This window comes from Lathyrus oleraceus, chromosome 7 (assembly GCF_024323335.1).
Source record: "Lathyrus oleraceus cultivar Zhongwan6 chromosome 7, CAAS_Psat_ZW6_1.0, whole genome shotgun sequence".
NCBI classification, from domain to species: Eukaryota; Viridiplantae; Streptophyta; class Magnoliopsida; order Fabales; family Fabaceae; genus Lathyrus; species Lathyrus oleraceus.
In genome coordinates this window covers 489,529,252-489,548,682 of record NC_066585.1, presented here as the reverse complement: position 1 = coordinate 489,548,682, position 19,431 = coordinate 489,529,252, and positions in this window count along the sequence as shown.

The window sequence follows — 19,431 nt, the reverse complement described above, 5'->3', positions numbered from 1 at the left end:
CTTCCCCAGGAGTGTCCTTGTGGACATCCCCAGCGAAGTCCCTTAGTGGATTGTTTTCATCCGGATTTTATCCGAAGTATCCCCTGTGGATAGTTTTTTGTTGTATTGGCATATTCCCCAATACATGCATCTTCGAGTCTTTCCATTGGATCTTTTCCCTTTGGAATTCTGTTCCCCACGCTTTGAGTCGTGACCTGCTCGCGCATTTTTATCCCTTTTCTATCCCCAGGAGAGTCCCCAGGGTCTTGGTCCCATGGAGTGAATTGCTCATATGGATTATCAGTGGCTTCTGATTTCTTTGCTTTTGTGGACACATATCTCCACATAGTGCTACCATTTTTCATACCTACATTTGCATCATGAGGTCTCGTAGGGACCAAAATTCGTCTCTTTTTTATTATTTAAGCCCATTCTACCCCGTCAAGACGAAGATTTTAACCTTCACTTCTCCGGCTAGAATGACCTTAAATAGGATTGTAAGACCCCAATTTTGACCCCAAGATCCCTCATGGCATCATAACATTGCATTTGCATCGCCTCAAGGATCTTTAGGATCTTGGTTCCCTTTGCCTTTGGGTGGGACTCCTTGTGATTGGTTGGAGATCACCAAGCATGCTTGAATTATACATCATTGTTTCTCTTACTTTTGTTTACTAACCAAAAGCACAAAAATGTGTCACTAACATCTTTTGTTTGAAGCTTGAGTATCATCCAAGACACTTTGTGGGTTCTATTTAGATGATCAGTCAACACAAGGGAATGGCTTGAGATACTTCCAACAGGTTCAAATGGGGTCTATTCGTCAGTCAGAACGTTAATCTTGAAGGAGCAAAAGTTTGTTCATGAGCTGTCGTGCTCGCTAGGCGAGCAGAATGGGTCACCTAGCGAGTCTCAAGAAAAGCCACCAGAATCACCTACGCTCAGAGGAATTTCTTGAACTGTCATGCTCGCTAGGCGAAGCCCACGTGTTTAAAAACAAAAAAAAACAAAAAAAAATAAAAATAAAATAAAAAGTAAATAAATAAATAAATAAAATATAACAGAAAATTTTTGGACTTCGGCCTCTCTCATTTGAGCCCACAGGTCCACAAAAATCAGGTTATAAATTCAGAGTTTCAGTGAAACAAAAGGAATTCGATTCCTATTACCCTGGCAGGGAAAAAGATAGTGAGAGAAGAGCTAACAGAGTTCAGAGCAACCTCCAGAGACTGAAGGGAACTCATCGGCAAAGAACCAATTCTCTCTCATATAAACCCTCAGATTGCTTTGCAAACCCAACCGGGCAATTCAATTTCATTCGATCTCTCCAGTCAGGTTTGCCTTATTCCCATTACTTTATGCTTTTAATTTGAATGCTCTGAATGTATGAGGTATTATGGGTGAATTTGATACCCTTTTGATGCATGTGTTTGACAAGAGGTTTAGACCTCCTACCCTTGGTTGCTTTTTGTGAGCTTTTTGTGAATTTTAATGGCATGATTCATGTGGTTACATTTTGATTTGGGGGCAACTCTTGATTACCCTATCTTGTTTCTCTAACCTGTTTGTTGAGTTTTTTTGTGAGGGCTCACATGACTCTTGCAGAGATTGCTTGTCTGGTGTTCCACTTTATTTATGGGATACCACCTGGAGGTTTAGTCCGATTACCTGTACTGACTCGCTTTCTTTGATGGTGTTTAGCTTGGAAGAGTCTTTGGGTTTCTTATTTATCTAATTGATGTTACTTCGGATCTTTATCCGTACGGTAGATCTCTCGATCCCTTTACTTTTCCCGCATGTTACCGATTTCTTAGGTTTCGTATAGCCTCTCGTGGCATGTCATTTAAGGTAGCGCGGTTCCTTCATCTAGGACTGCCTTTTTGCATGAGCATCCCTAAACACCCCAAACTCATTGATTTTTCTTCTTCTAAGAACACGTTATCTCCTTCTACTACAGGCGAGTAAGTCTCCAAAGGTCGAGCATCCGGTAGATTGCGTAGTAACGTCGTTCACCCCAAACCACAACCCTTACCCCGTAGTTGGTCGAACTACGTTTTGCTCTGATTCTCATTCCAGATGAGATACGTAGGCATAAGATGCGATGTCTTACCGAGCACACTCCTCTTTAGCCCATAGGTAGCCGAGCTACGAAGACTCTGATTCTCATATTCAAGTGAGATACGTATGCAGTGGATGCGACATCCGTGCGTGTCATCTTCTTTTGACCCCTTCTTTTAGTAAGTAATACATTAGATAAACATACACGCTTTTCTCATCCTTTCAATCATGTTTGCACAAATAAATTTTTCACAAAATACCAACCTTACAACAAGTATGAAAAGGGCTCCCTAGGAGTACCTAGGATGTTTTGGGTGCCTAACACCTTTCCATTGCATAACCAACCCCCTTACCCAGATCTCTGACATTTTTACTAGTTTTTGATTCGATAAAACTTTTAGGTTTTTGTTCGCTTTCTAACCATTCCTTTGGATAAATAGAAGTGCGGTGGCGACTCGACTTGTATGATTTACCTTGGATTTAGTCAATGTCTCTAATGGTAACGAATACCCCGCTACAAATTGCCTCTCCATGGAGGTCTTTAGTACTGATGCCTCCTTTTGGAGGTCTTTGGGCACAAAAGTAAACACACAAAAACATTGCCTCCTATCGAGGTCTTCCAGCTAAGAAAGCGGTAAAATACGGGAAAGATGTAAAAGGGATCAAGAGATCTACCACACGGATAAAGATCCGAAGTAACAACAACTAAAGAAATAAGAAACCCAGAGATCTTTCAAGCTAGCACCATCAAAGAAAACAAGTCAGCAAAGCAATCAGAATAAATCTCCCAATGGTATCCCACAAATAAAGTGGAATACCAAGCAAGCTATCTCTTCAAGAGTCATGTGAGCCCTCACAAAAAACTCAGCAAACAGGTTAGAGAAACAAGATGGGGTGCAATCAAGAGTTGCACCAAATAAAACGTAACCACATGAATCATGCCATTAAAATTCACAAAAGCAACCAAAGGGTAAGAGGCCTAAACCTCTTGTCAAACAAATGCATCAAAAGGGTATCAAAACTCAAAGTCAGGGACAAGGATCCACACATCAAGACATGTCATACATATTAAAACTGGTGCCCGAATGTCATAATAAACACAAAACAGATTGGCGAGTAAACAGAAAAAGCAGCTACTGTCGCGATCGCTACTACTTCGCCTAGCGAAGGCTTAGCGAAGCTTCGCTGCATGCTCGCCTAGCGATGCGGCTAGCGAACGCCTGCGGGTTTTGGATTCTTCTCTGATAACAGTCCGATTTCAGAAATTAAGTGATCAAATATTCAAGGCATTGTTCTACACATTCATGCATAGCAAAACCCACATGTGAAACCTAACGGTATCCACTCTTCCAAATTTAACAGTAATGCCTTATACATTTAGAAATTTCAAATTAAAAGCGCAAAGTAATGGGAATAAGGCAAACCTGATTGGAGAGATCGAATGAAATTGAATTGCACCGTTGGGTTTGCAGAACAATCTTAGGGTTTATATGAGAGAGAATTGGTTCTTTGCAGACGAGTTCCCTTCAGTCTCTAGAGGCTGCTCTGAACTCTGTTAGCTCTTCTCTCACTATTTCTTCCAGGGTTTTTTGGGAGATGGAAGTCTAGAATTTATAACCTGATTTTCGTGGCTTTGTGGGCTCAAATGAGAGAGGTCCAAGTCCAAGATTTTTCTGTTATATTCTGAAAACGCGTGCGCTTCGCCTAGCGAAGAATTTGCTCGCCTAGCGAGCATGACAGTTCAGATTCGCTAAGCGAACCATGCTGCTCGCCTAGCGAGCGTGACAGCTCATGAACAAACTTTTGCTCCTTCAAGATTAGTGTTTTGAATGATGAATAGACCCCCTTTGAACATGTTGGAAGTAACTCAAGTCATTCCCTTGTGTTGACTAATCACCCGGCTAGAACCCACAAAGTGTCTTGGATGATATTCAAGCTTCTTGGATCTAATTCTGATTGACATGGTGAAATGCAATATGAAATGTTAAATGACCTAAAAATGAATGCATGAATGAGGTGTAAAACATAATCCCATGTCTCTAGGAAAAATGAAGGGTAAATTTTGGGGTATTACAAGAGGCACATTGGAGAATTCACCACAACAATCAATAATCTCCAAACTGCTCAAAGAAGGATCATACCAAACTATATCATCATTAGTGAGAGGCATAAGTCTCTGAGACCACTGTAGACATCGTTTGTTCTCCACAAAAGTAGGTGTCTGAGGCAAGTGCGAAATAAACCACTTGTAAAGAAGAGGAATGCAATAGACAATCGTTCCTCCACCCTTAGAATTCCTTAGATGCAAGGAGAAGTACATATCACCCAACAAAGTAGGCACAGGATTCCCAATCAAGAAGATTCTAATGGCATTAACATCAACAAAACCGTCAATGTTAGGGAACAAAGCTAATCCATAGATGAGCAACACAAAGATAGCTTCAAAAGAATCCACACTACCGGCTTGAGCAAAGGTAGTAGCTTCCTTGATGAGGAAATCAGATGGCAACCCAAACAATCCTCCTTTCTTCACCCAATGAGCCTCTATCTCAGACTTCTTCAAGTGAAGAGCTTCAGCAATAAGATGTGACATGGGAATCTCTTCTAATCCACTAAATGACACTTTGTTAGAAACGGGTATTCCCAAGAGATGGGCATACTCCTCCAACATAGGCACAAGCTGATAATCAGGAAAAGTGAAGCAACGGTGGAGAGGATCATAGAACTGAACCAATACACTCAGAAGCCCTTCAACCACATCAAAAGACAAGATAGACAAAAGCTTCCCATGACATTGTTTGAAGTCCAAGGGATCTAATACAAAAGATGCTAGCTTCCTTAACTCTTTCAAGTCGGAACATCTGAAACTGTACTTCTTAGTGTTCATTCGTCCATAATCCATGGTCTGAAAATATTTGCAAATAACACCTCAATTCCTTGAAATTTTTGTGTGATGAATGTTATGATGCGCATGAATGCATGAATGCAACAATCACAGATAAGGGATCACACACAAGGCAAACAAACAAAGGTCAAGGGATGAATCAAGTCTTTGTCAAGATCAATCATCTATTTTAGTAGATTATGGTTTATACCTTATCAACACCCAAGTTCCATTGATATTGACAAAACTTGATTGGGTCAACCAAGAATCAAGGGTTTGTTGTAAATCACGAGCATGGGGTCTGGGTAAGAACCGTCCCAAAGGAGTGAACTAAGGATAACAACCTGTAGATCGTGTTCTAAAAAGTTCCCAGAGTCTTAATTCCATCTATCGGATATTATAGGTTAGAATGATTGACTCATTAACCCATAATATTCTCAAGAGAAACTCGTCTGAGTGTAGTATCGTGTAACAACTGTTATCAAGTCTACACTTGAATAGTCTCCGCATTACGTCCTAAATAGGCCAAGAGGGGGTAAATGTTCTACGGTCCTCAGCTTCTTGGACCCCAAATTAGAGATAGTAATGCCTAACCACAAATACTTGTGTGACATTTCCAAATCCAAAAGGGTCTCCACTGAGTAGATGGATCTCAAGCCAACTTGTTAAGGACTACTCCACACAAGTCGAACATGACTATACCATCCTCCTATCTTAATTGCACTCAAGTTATGGTTAGAACTTATCTCACCACTCAGAGATCACCAAGCACAACAAGCAGATTATATCATACAAACGAATATACATACATCAATTATATACAATTATATTCACACAAAAAAGTAGGTTAAATCCACTGGAGACTACTCCCCAGCAGAGTCGCCACTTAATTTATGTAGCGGTAAATTCATGATCATCAAGCTATGGATAAGCTAGACATCAAATAACAAGATTCTCCACTGCGCTTTTATTGTTTCCAAGGGAAAAGGGAAAAAGTATGAACAAAACCCAAGAATAAGAAGTTTTCAAATCAAAACTAATAAAATGCCAGAGATTACAGGTAAGGGGGTTGGTTACACAGAGGGAAGGTGTCAGCACCCAAAGTTTCCTATGTACTCCTAGGTGTAAGACCCCAATTTTGATCCTAAGATCCCTCATGCAATTCCATCATAAGCATTAGCATTGATATCATATCTTGGCATCCTCCTTACCCCTCCTTCATTGGGTTTGTTTTGGGAGAGATTACCAAGAACTTTGTGATTATATCAAACTTGTATATTATCATTTTACTAAATAAAATACCAAAAATATGCCTTTGCATTTATCTAACTCTTTTGTAGGTAGGGCATGATCTCATTGATTCATCAAGTTCACATCTAGGGTTTGAGACCCTCATGAACAAAGAGCACAACCAAGAATTGATTCAATAATGGTTATGAACATCATATACGAGTCCCATTGATCTCTACATGTTATATTGATAAAGTTTTCTTCAAGATTTTAAGGGTGATTTGCCTTGGAAACCCTAGTTTGACTAGGTATCTTGAGTAACTTCTCCAACAAGCTATCTCACCAATTGATCAAATTTCTCAAGGGACACTTTAAATATCATCATCTTATGCATATATGATCTATCATGAGCCAAGAAAGTCAAGAGAATTGGAAATTAGCAAGTTGGTTGATGGTGGTTGGCTAGATGAATCCATCTGATCAAAACTGGGTCTCCCTAGACCCTATCTCCTACAATTTTCACCATATGAAAATGATTCCAAGATAAACATTTATTTAAATGACATTACAAACAACTTTCATGTTGATACCTAGAGCTAGTTTTGCTTGGAAAATCAGTTTCTATGTCGAAACATTATAGGTCATTTTGTCTAAACCCTAATTTGAAAGTCAACTTCCCAGGCCATAACTTTCTCAATTTTTATGAGATGAAATATTTCCAAGTTGCAAAATCAAATTCAATGTGTCTACTTAAACTTTTATGTTTGGAGTGAGATCTAATTCAACTTTTTTGAGCATGTGATATGAGGCTACATTATAGGTCACTTTTGACCTATACCATTGATCAAGTGATTTTTCCAAACTTCAAAAATGCATAACTCTATCATTTAAAATCCAAATGACATGAAATTGGTTACCATTTTGAAGCTCTTTGAGAGAGCTACAACCTTTATGAAGACACGTTTCTCATTTGAAGCTCCTATAAAAAGTTAAGCAAGGTGGAATATTGAGACATATGACTTGACACTTAGGAAAATTTTGATATGTCAAAAATTTCCAAACTTCCACCTCAAATATCTCCAAGTTCCAAGCTCCAAATGAAAAAGTGTTGAACATGGAAGTTGTTCATCTTGATCTCACCTTTCCAAAGAGCTCAAATTCATTCATTTTGGACAATAAATGCATAGGCTGCGTATGGCTTAAACAGGGTGACATCACTTGGCATGGATCAAACTTCAAACATCAATGTGCATTTGCCTTGCAATCCAAGCTTACTTCAGAGCATCTGATGTTCATTTTTGGACCTCTAGCAATCATTTCATGGGCCTATGCACGCCCATGCACCATTACATAACCATTTTCCCAAATTGGAAAGTGAATGAGAGTGTGCAATTATCAACCATTTCAGCTATAAATAGAGCTTCAATTGCTCGGAAATTCACACACAATGGCGTCAGCTTTGATCCCCTATTTCAAACCCTCAATTCTCAAAGGATAAGCCTGAAAAATTCTCTTGAATTTGAGCTTGAATCTCCACTATTTTGGAATTCAATTCTCCAGGAATCCATAGCTTTTTAACCATTCAATCCTTTTCCTACAAGCAAGTGAAGTGAGTCCAAGCACAAGCAAGATCAAGATTAGTTGAATCCAGACCTCCATTGAACGTATTTTACAGAAATTTTGAACTCTTCGATTCTCTCAAATTCTTGCTCAATTCTATTGATTCTTTGGTTATCTGAAGTCCTACCAATGTAGGAAAGAAGATTGAGTTGCTTTGAGGTCAAATCGAAGCAAATCAGTTTATGTACCTCGAATTTCAATTCCATGTATCTCTCAATATACTTGGAATTGGAGTGAGTGGAGGTCAGATTCGAGCTCAGTGCCATTTTTTCTTCAAGATCATGTCCTTGTTTTTCATTATGGTGATGGTTCATGGTGGACCAGTCCGGTGAGGTCCACCGGAGAAGATGACCGGAGCTCTTGCTCCGGCGATGACTTAGCAAGGCTTTGAACCATATGATCTGTCCCTCACATTTTAATCTTGATCGTTGGTGTTGATTACCCAAGTTGCAGCACTGTTGACTCAAGTCCATGTGGAATGCGTGTTAGGGACCATCTGATCTGCCACCTCAATTAATGAGGGAGATCAGATGGTCCACGTATTTTTTATTATCTGAATTTTTATTTTTATTGCATTTTCTTCAATAATTCATATTAAATTCAATATTGATCCAAAAAATATGGGACTTTCACCAAAAAATTTCAAATATTTTTCTCTTTCATATTCTGAATTAAAATTATTTTTTGGATCATTATTAATATTTTTCATGAATTAATTGATTTTGTATTTGTTTTTAATTGTTTAAAAATATTTTTAAATGTCCAAAAATTATGAAATTTTTTCTCCAAGGTCCTTTGACCTTGTTTGACCTATGATAAATCTCATGGCCATTTCTTTGGTGTTTTGATGAGAATTTAGAATTGGACAAAACATATTTGATTTAAATGCATTATTTTATTATTTTTAATTGAATAAATGCCAATTAAATTTTGTTGACCATTTGTATTGACTTGTATGAGTTTGCTTATTGTTGTTCGGCATTGGTCAAGGTTGATTTGACTTTGTCAAATTAATATCATTGGATTTAGGGGATTGATGGAATGTACATTCCATCTCCCAAAATGAATGAATGATATTAATTTAATAAAAGTCCTCCTTTGACCAATTTGTAATCTCATTCATCCCCTTCCCACTTCATCTCATTCCTCTTCTTAATTCATTCATTCCATTTGGCCTATGACATCTCAAAGTCCTAATGCTAGTTGATTGAAAAATTGACATGAGTATGGATGAGATTAGGCCACACCTTTTGCATATTCTTTTTTATGTGTGGTATGTTTTATGAGCATAGTCCATTATACTATGTCTCTAACATGCATTAACACCAAAACTATATTGCCCGACCTCAAATAGTTGTGACTTCTACATAAGTCCAATTACGATTGCTTAACATAGCGCTAAATTTGTAACATAAAAGGCATAAGTATTCTAGTTAGTGAGATTGTAAGTCTCCCCTCTTTCATGGTATTGTGTGGAAACTTGACCTTCTTTCCTTCCTTTGGAAGATGTTTTGGTTCAAGGATCCATGCTTGTGATAAGTGGGTTGAGTGTTCTCCAAAGAATGTCTTGGAAAGTAAAAGCAAACCAAAACTAACCTTTAACCTACTAACTACTAACTTTTAATTTCAATCTTTTTACTTTAATGCAATTTACTTTTAGCACTTTATTTCATTTGCCATTGTTCATATCATTCTAATTGTTTATGTTAATGTAATTTTCACTTTGTCCATTTGGACCATATTGTGTGATATATTTTGTTTGTGTACTTCGCTTGTTTGTGTGGTCTTTGACCATTAATGTACATAATAATAACAAAAAACCCTAAAAAAAATTTGAATGGATTGTTGGCTTGATCTTGAACAAATGGACTTAGAATCTAGGCAACCTCCCTAAGCTAAAGGACTTGGCCAATGCCAACTTGTTGAAGAACCAAGTGCTTGCAATTTGAACTTCATCTGATACATCTTTGAAGATCTCTCTAAGATTCATCTGTAACATGATCATTGTGAAGCTGTTATTTTGAACCTGTGACTTGTGGAATTCATCTGTTAAAGGACTATTTTTGAAGAAGATCATGGAATGGATAAGCTTGGATGAGGCCATCTTTATTTGATGCCTTGCTCTTCAAGATAATATAATTGTGCATTTGTGTATTGCTTGATTCTAAAGGTCCAAGGGAATTATGGGTTTCTATTGACATTTTTGTCTATTGGATTGCTACCCATTTGGTCAGATATTTTCAACTCTAAACTTTTAAATTTTGTACATAGGATAGTCTCTTCATCTTCTCCCCATTTCTTTAATTTAAAAATCTCTCCCTCCATTTTCTAAAATCTTCTTTGTGTGAACTTTTTTTGTTCTAAACTTTGACCACTTTTACAAAAAGATAGAAACTTTGGCCTTATGCCATTGCATTTTCAAACTTTTTTTCTTAAATCAAACTTGTAAATAAATTTAACTATAATTGACTTAAACTTTCAAAAAAACCAAATAGAACTAACTCATTTAAACCATTTTAGGCCTTTATGCCTTTCAAACTTTAATTTTGTTAAAAAGTAATGCATCCACTTTGAAATTTGTATCACAAACCACGAGGTTTTGATCCCTCATTTTTATGTTGGTACGTAGGCACAAAACCGAAGGTCTTGTCAAACACAAAAATATAATTAATGAATTCTTTTCTCATCCCCCCATTCTATTTGTTTGTAAACATCACTTTGTACAAAATACATATGCACACAAGAAGGGCTCCCTAGGAGTACCTAGGACACTTTGGGTGCTAACACCTTCCCTCTGTGTAACCAACCCCCCTACCTGTGATCTTTGACTTTTATTAGTTTTTATTTGAAAACTTCTTACTCTTTTGGGTTTTCTTCTTACTTTTTCCCTTTTCCCTTGGAAATAATAAAAGCGCGGTGGCAAGTCTTGTTAATTGATCTCTAGCTTGTCAATAACTTGATGATCATGAATTTCCCGCTACACTAGGGAGCCCTTTCTTGTGTGCATATGTATTTTTGTACAAATGATATTAGCAAGCAAATAGAATGGGGGGATGAGAATAGAATTCATTAATTTATATTTTTGTTTTTGACAAGACCTTCGGACTTGTGCCTATGTACCAACATAAAAATGAGGGATCAAAACCTTGTAGTTCGTGGTATAAATTTCAAAGTGGATGCTTGCTTTTAACAAAAAATAGGTTTGAAAGGCATAAAGGCCTAAAAATGGTTTGAATGAGTTAGTTCTTTTTGTCTTTTGAAAATTTTAAGTCAAGTATAGTTAAGTCTATTTACAAGTTTGATTAAGAAAAGAAGTTTGAAAATGCAATGGCTTAAGGCCAAAGTTTCTAGTTTGCAATATGGTCTAAGTTTGGAAAAACAAGCACAGACAAAGAAGTTTTTAAAAGGAGGGAGAGATTTTGAAATATAATAAGTGGGGAAGAGATGGAGATACTAATCCTAAGCATAAATTTAAAAGTTAAGAGTTGAAAAGATCTGACCAATGGGCTGCAATAGAAACCCAAATTCCCTTGGACTTTATAATTAAGCAACAAACAATGCACAAAATATCAACTTGAAGAGCAAGGCATCGAATAAAGATAGCCAAATCCAAGCTTAGCCACTCCATGATCTTCTTCAAAGTTTCCCATGCATCAGATGGATTCCAAGATGGCACTAAGTCACATGTTCAAAATAACAACTTCACAATGATCATGTTGCAGATGAACTCAAATGGATCTTCAATGATGTATCAGATAAAGTTTCAAATTACAAGCACTTGGTTACATGAAAGTTGGCATTGGCCAAGTCATTTGCATAGGGAGTGTTGCCTAAATTCTAAGTCCAATTGTCTCAGATCAAACCAACAGTCCACACAGGATATTTTTTTGTTTTTTTTTTGTTCTTATTATGTACACAAATGGTCAAAAACTACACAAGAAATCACAATATACACAAACAAAATATATCACAACCATGGTCCAAGTGGACAAAGTGAAAATGACATTAACATAAGCAAATAGAATGGTATGAATAATGGCAAATGAATAAGGCTTAAAATAAAGTACATTAAAGTAAATGACTTGAAATTAAATGTTAGTTGTTAATGAGTTAGAAGTTAGTATTGCTTTTGCTTTTGTTTTAAGTCATTCTTTGGAGAACACTCAACCCACTTATCACAAGCATGGATCCTTGAACCAAGACATCTTCCAAAGAAAGAAAAAAAGGTCAAGTTTCCACATAATACCATGAAAGATGGGATACTTACAATCTCACTAACTAGAATGCTATTCCTTTTGTGTCAAAATTTAGCGCTATGTAAAGCAATCGTAATTTGACTTATGTAGAAGTCACAACTATTTGAGGCCGAACAATAAAATTTTGGTGTTAATGCCTGTTAGAGATATAGTATAATGGACTATGCTCATGAAACATACCACACACAAAAAGAATATGAAAAAGTGGTGGTCTAATCTCATCCATACTTATGTTGATTTTGCAATCAACTAGCCTTAGGATGTAGGGATATCATAGGTTCATGACATGAATACATAAAGAATGGGAATGACATGAAGAGGGAGGGGAAATGGATCAAACTCAAATTGGACAAAGGAGGAATTTTACCAAATTAAGATCATTCATTCATTTCTGGAGATGGAATGTACATTCCATCAATCCCCAAAATTCAATGATCTTAACCTAGCAAAGTCAAATCAACCTTGACCAAGGCCCAACAACACAAGTCAAACTTACACCAATCAATCAAAATGGCTCAACACAATTATTTGGCATTTATTCAATTAAAAATACTAAAAATAATACATTAAATTAAATATGGTTGGTCAATTTCCTAAAACCTCATCAAAACATCAAAAAAATGGCCATGAGATTTATCATAGGTCAAACAAGGTCAAAGGACCTTGGAGAAAAAATTTCAAAATTTTTGGAAACTTAAAAGTATTTTTAAACAATTAAAAATAATCACAAAATCAAATAAATCATGAAAAATATTAATAATGATCCAAAAAATAATTTTAATTCAGAATATGAAAGAGGATTTTATTTAAATTTTTTTGGTGAAATTCTCATATTTTTTTTGGATCAATATTAAAATTAATATGAATTAATGAAAATCAAAGGAAGAAAATAAAAATCAGAAATTACAAAAAAACGTGGACCACTTGATCTCCCTTATTAATTGAGGTGGCAGATCAAGTGGACACAAACGCGCGTTCCATGATGGAACTCAGTCAGCGCGCCACACAAGTGGTAATCAAAACCAAAGCTTGTGATTAAAATAATTTGAAATGGATCAATGGTTATGAACCGTGCCACCTCACTGCCGGCGCCAAAGGCCGGTCACCTTCTCAGGCGAACCTCGCCGGACTGGTTCAATCATCACCATGATTAAAATAAAAAAAGAGGACATGATCTGAAAGAGAAAATGGCGTAGAGCATGAATCTGACCTCAATTTTAACTAACTTCAAATATATAAAAAGATATAAGGAGTGGGATTTTGAGGTGTGTCAACTGAGTTGCTTCGATTTGACCTCAAAGTAACTCAATCTTCTTGCCTACATTGGTAGGACTTCAGACAACCAAAGATCAAAGAGAATTGAGTGAGAATCGAAGAGAAGAAAAAATCTGGAAAATACCTTAAATGTTGTGCAGAACTTGATTCTCTTGCTTCAATTCGCGTTTGATCTTGCTCCGATAGCTTGTAGAAGTGGTTTAGGATTTGTATAAAGCTTTGGATCCTGGAGTTTTTGAATCTCCAAACAGTGAGATTCAAACTCAATTTTCGAGTGAAAATTATCAGGTTTTCCTTTGAATTGTGAGGGTTTGAAGAGGGGAAGCAAAGATGGCGTGCCAGGGTCTTCTCAAATGAGCTCAGAGGGTCTCTATTTATAGCAAATTGAAGTGTTATTTGCACACTTGAAATTTCTTCCAAAATTGGCAATGTCATGTTCATGCTTGCATGGGTGGGTACAGGCTCATGAAGCAATGCACTAAGGTCCGAATTCAACTGTGCTGAAGTCTGAATGAAGCTTGAATGGCAAGGCAAAGTGAAATGGTCATTTGAAGTTTTGATTTTGCCAATTGATGCAGGCCTGTTAACACCATGCGCATCCCTAGCAAACCACATCCGAAATGAATGAATTAGGACTCTTTAGAAAGATTAGATCAAGAGGAACAACTCTTATGTTGAACATTTTCCCATTTGGAACTTGGATCATGATGCATTTTGAGGTGGAAGTTTGGAAATTTTAACATGTTGAAATTTTTTCTATGTGTTAAGTCATATACTTCAATATTCCACCTTGCTTAATTTTTTATGTGAGCTCCAAATGAGAAAAGTGTCTTCATCAAAGTTGTATCTCTGTAAAAGACCTTCAAAATAGTCACCAATTTTAAATCATTTGTATTTAGAATGAGAGAGTTATGCATTTTTGAAGTTGAGGAAAATCATTTGTTCAATGGTATTGGTCCAAAATGACCTATAATATATCCGCATATCACATGCTCATAAAAGTTGATTTAGCTTTCACTCTAAACATAAAGGTTGAATTAGGTATATTGAATTTTATTGTGAAACTTGGAAATATTTCATATCATAAAAATTGATCAAGTTATGGCCTTGGGAAGTTGACTTTCAAATTAGGGTTTAGACAAAATGACCTATAATGTTTCAACATAGAAAATGACTTTCCAAGCAAAACTAGCTCTAGACATCAACATGAAAGTTGTTTGGAATGTCGTATAGAGTAACTTTTCTCTTCGAATCATTTTCATAGGATGAAAATTGTAGGAGATAGGGTCTAGGGGGACCCAATTTTGATCTGATGAATTCATCTGGCCAACCACCATCAACCAACTTGCTAACTTGAAATTGTATTGACTTTTTAGGCTCATGGTAGATCATGTATGCATAAGGTGATGAAATTTAAGGTGTCCCTTGAGAAATTTGATCAATTGATGAGGAAGCTTGTTGAAGAAGTTACTAAAGATACCCAGACAAACTAGGGTTTCCAAGGCAAACCAACTCCAAATTCTTGAAGAAATCTTGATCAAAATAACATGAAAATACCATTGGGACTCGTATATGATGCTTAGAGACATTGTGGATCATTCCTTGGTTGTGTTCTTAGCCATGAGGGTCTTAAACCCTAGATATGAACTTGATAGATCAATGGGGATCATGCCCTACCTACCAAAGAGTTAGACAAATGCAAAGACATATTTTTGGTATTTTGGTTAGTAAAATGATAATATACAAGTATGATACAATCACATGGTGCTTATTGATCTCTCCCAAAACAAACCCAATGAAAGAGGTGTAAGGAGGATGCCAAGGTATGATCACAATGCTTATGCATATGATGAAATTGCATGAGGGATCTTAGGGTCAAAATTGGGGTATTACACATGGGGATTCATATATGATGCTTAGAGCCATAGTAAACTAATCTTGATTGAGCTCTTTACACTGAGGGTCTTAAACCCTAGATGTGAGCTTGATAGATCAAAGGTGAGCACATGCCCTACCTACAAAAGAGTTAGTTTATAAAAAGACATATTTTTGGTATTTTGGTTAGAAAAATGATAAAATACAAAGTATGATACAATCACATGATGCTTGGTGATCTCTTCCAATGCAAACCCAATGAATGAGGGGTAAGGAGGATGCCAAGGTGTGATCCCAATGGTAATGCATATGAGATGGCATGTGGGATCTTAAGGTAGAAATTGGGGTCTTAAACCACGCATCTGAGCAGAACCATATCGAAGTTTTTCTTATAAAGCACATCATCATTCAGGTAGAAATTGCCAACTAATCTTCTCAAAGTCTTTTTATCTTTCAAAGATGCCCCAGGCGGGTAAATCTGACTTTGAAGAAAACTCTTGATATCAAAATACCATGGATTTTCATCTTTGATTTCCTCAATAACAAACACATGAGCTTGCCTATCAAGACGCATCACAGTCAAGTTAGGAACCTCATTCCAAAAGTTCACTATAATCATTGAAGCCAGCATTGCAAGAGCATCTGCCATCCGGTTTTTGTATCGAGGGATATGATGAAACTTAACCTTTGTAAATAAAGTTGAAATCCTCCTTGCATAATCTCTGTATGGTATCAAACTGGGTTGATTCGTCTCCTACTCACCTTTGATCTGATTCACAACCAAAGCTGAATCTCCATAGACGTCCAAATACTTGATTTTGAGATCAATGGCCTCTTCAAGCACCATAATGCAAGTTTCATATTCAACCATATTGTTTGTACACTTGAAAGTCAATCTAGCTGTAAACGGAAAATGTGTTCCTTGAGGAGTAATAATCACTACCCCAATGCCATTACCATACTGATTAACATCTCCATCAAATACCATGCCCCAACGGGAACCAGGTTTTGGCCCTTCTTCAAGCAATTATTCATCATAATATTTCATCTTCAAGTACAAGATCTCTTCATCAGGAAAATCATACTATACTGACTGGTAATCTTCAATCGGTTGGTGAGCCAAATGGTCAGCCAAGACACTACCTTTAATTGCTTTTTGAGATTGATATTCAATATCATACTCTGATAACAACATCTGCCAACGGGCAATCCTCCCAGTTAAAGCAGGCTTCTCAAAGATGTACTTGATTAGATCCATTTTGGATATCAACCAAGTAGTGTGATTCAACATATATTGGCGTAGACGCTTAGCAACCCAAGCCAATGCACAACAAGTCTTTTCCAGCATAGAATACCGAGTCTCACAGTAGATGAATTTCTTACTTAGGTAGTAAATATCATATTCTTTCTTTCCAGTTTCGTCTTGCTGACCAAGAACACAACCCATACTTTCATCAAGCACCATCATATACATGATCAATGGTCTTCTTTCAACAGGTGGAGACAGAATTGGAGGTTCAAGCAAATATTCTTTGATACTATCAAAAGCTTTCTGGAAATCTTTGGTCTAATCACAAGACTGATCTTTCCGAAGAAGCTTGAATATAGGCGCACATGTGGCAGTCATATGCGATATGAATCTTGAAATATAGTTCAAGCGGCCGAGAAAACCTTTGACTTACTTATCTATTTTGGGTGCAGGCATCTCTTGTATTGCTTTTACCTTGGCAGGATCAACTTCAATACCCTTCTCACTAACGATAAAACCCAACAACTTACCAGAACAAACACCAAAAGTACACTTATTAGGATTCAAGCGGAGTTTGTACTTCCTCAAACGCTAGAATAACTTCAACAAATATTCAACATGTTCTTCTTCATCACTTAATTTAGAAATCATATCATCAACATAGACTTCGATCTCTTTATGCATCATATCATGAAAAAGAGTGGTCATAGCTCTCTGGTAAGTCTCACCAGAATTCTATAGACCAAAAGGCATCACTCTATAACATAATGTTCCCCAGGGTGTAATGAATATGGTCTTCTCCATATCTTCGGGTGCCATTTTGATTTGATTATAACTGGAAAATCCATCCATAAACGAAAAGACTTTGAATTTAGTTGTATTATCTACCAACATGTCAATGTGTGGCAGAGGTGTAGCGGGGTATTCGTTACCTTTAGATTTATTGACTAAATCAAAAGTAAGCATACAATTCGAGTCGCCACCGCACTTCTATTTATCCAAAGGAAAGGTTAGAAAGCAAACAAAAACCGAGAAGTTTTATCAAATAAAAAACTAATAAAAATGTCAGAGACCTGGGTAAGGGGGTTGGTTATGCAATGGGAAGGTTTTAAGCACCCAAAACATCCTTAGTACTCTAAGGGAGCCCTTTTTACAAATGTTGTATGGTAGGTTGGTATTTGTGAAAATATTTGTGCAAACATGATTGAGGAGATGAGAAAAGAATATACAAGTTATTTACAATTTTGTGTTGGAATGGATAAACCCATTGCCTACGTACCATCTTAAAAAGGTAGGATCAAAACCTCGTAGTTCGGGGTAAAAATCTCAAAATAAGTTGGTGAATTGATTGGTCAAAAGCCTTAAGGTCTTTTGTTATCAAAGGGAGAAAACTCAACCTAAAACCACAAATCCACCATGTGAGGAGAGCTTCAACACACTAGTGAGGGATCCACCCTTTAATAAGTATGGAAGGCTTATAGTCCAATCACTAAGGATACAGGTGAGGTTTATATCAACCACTATGATAAATCAAACCTAGTAGCTAATGTTTATGAAAAGCTTTGGCAAAAGTGGCCATTGGAATCACAAAAAAAAACAATTTGAGTGAGTTGTATTTACAAATGAAAAGTATTCACAAAATAAAGTCAAAGTTGACCTAAGATTCAATTCAAAATAAGTATTATGAAAAGAGTTTGAAAAATCAAAGGCATAGTGCCTAGGTTTCTAATTTGAAAGCAATGTTCTAAACATGCAAAGATGAGGGAAGAGAAATAAAACCAATTGGAGTCTCCTTCTTGAGATCATAAAGATGATCCAAGTTGTTCCGCCTTTGGACTTAGCAAGCAATAAGCAATTAACTCAAGCAATTAACTCAAGCAATCAAACAAATATTCAATCAGGCTCTTAGGAATCTTCCAATTGGCTTTTGTCTCTCTTATCTTGGATGCTCATGAGAATGGTCCTTCTAAGTAACTCAAATTTGGGATCCCTATCACAAGAACACACAAATCAAAAAGTTCCACAATGCAATAAAAAGAATAGACAAGAGTGAGTTTAGAATAAGGTCATTTCAATTCAACTTTCAAGATTAAGCATTCTAAAGGCATGAGGCCTAGTTGCTCTTCAACATATTTAGCATTCTAAAGGCATGAGGCCTAGTTGCTCTTGAAACTCCATTTAGCATAGGTAAAGTCCTAAATCTAAGTCCTTTCTCCATTTGCATTGGGTTCACACAAACAAAAACAAAGCAAACACAAGGCAAAAATACATACACAATAAATGTGCTCAAGTGAGCAAAAGGCAAATTGCATTAACATAAACATGAGCTCAAATGAGAAAATGGCAAAGACAAATGAATTAATGAACAAGAAATTAAATTGCATTAAAGTAAATTGCAAGAATTAAATGCTTGAATTAAAAGTTAGTGATTAGTAGTTAGTGTTAGTGTGCCATAAGGCAATTTAGCGCTATGTTAAGCAATCGTAAGTGGAATAATGTAGTAGTCACACCTATCTGAGGTCGGTCAATAAAACTATAGGCATACAAACACAAGTTAGAGACCATGACTAGTAAGCCAAGCTCCTACAACTTGCCATGCCAAAAGAAAAGAAGAATGACCTTGTATGGGTTTAGGTTTTTTGCTTGGCCAAGAAGAAACCTATCTCTAATGCAAAGCAATTCACTTGATCTTTGATCAAGATGAATTTGATTTGGATCAAACAATGTTAAGCCTCTCATATGTCAAGGCTAACCACCAATCATTAACTCATTGGTCAAAAAGAAAAAAGAAGAAGAAGAAGATGGAAATGGAATGTATATAATTGAAATTCAAATGACATAAGAAAAACACATTGACCAAATATGAATGGAATCAACATCAATCAATGGTAAACAGAAGTGAGATGAAGCTTAGAAGTCAAGAAATAACAAAAATATTTTTGGTATTTTTTTGAATTAAAATAATACATGAAATAAAATGAACAAATAAAGGTTAAACTTCAAAT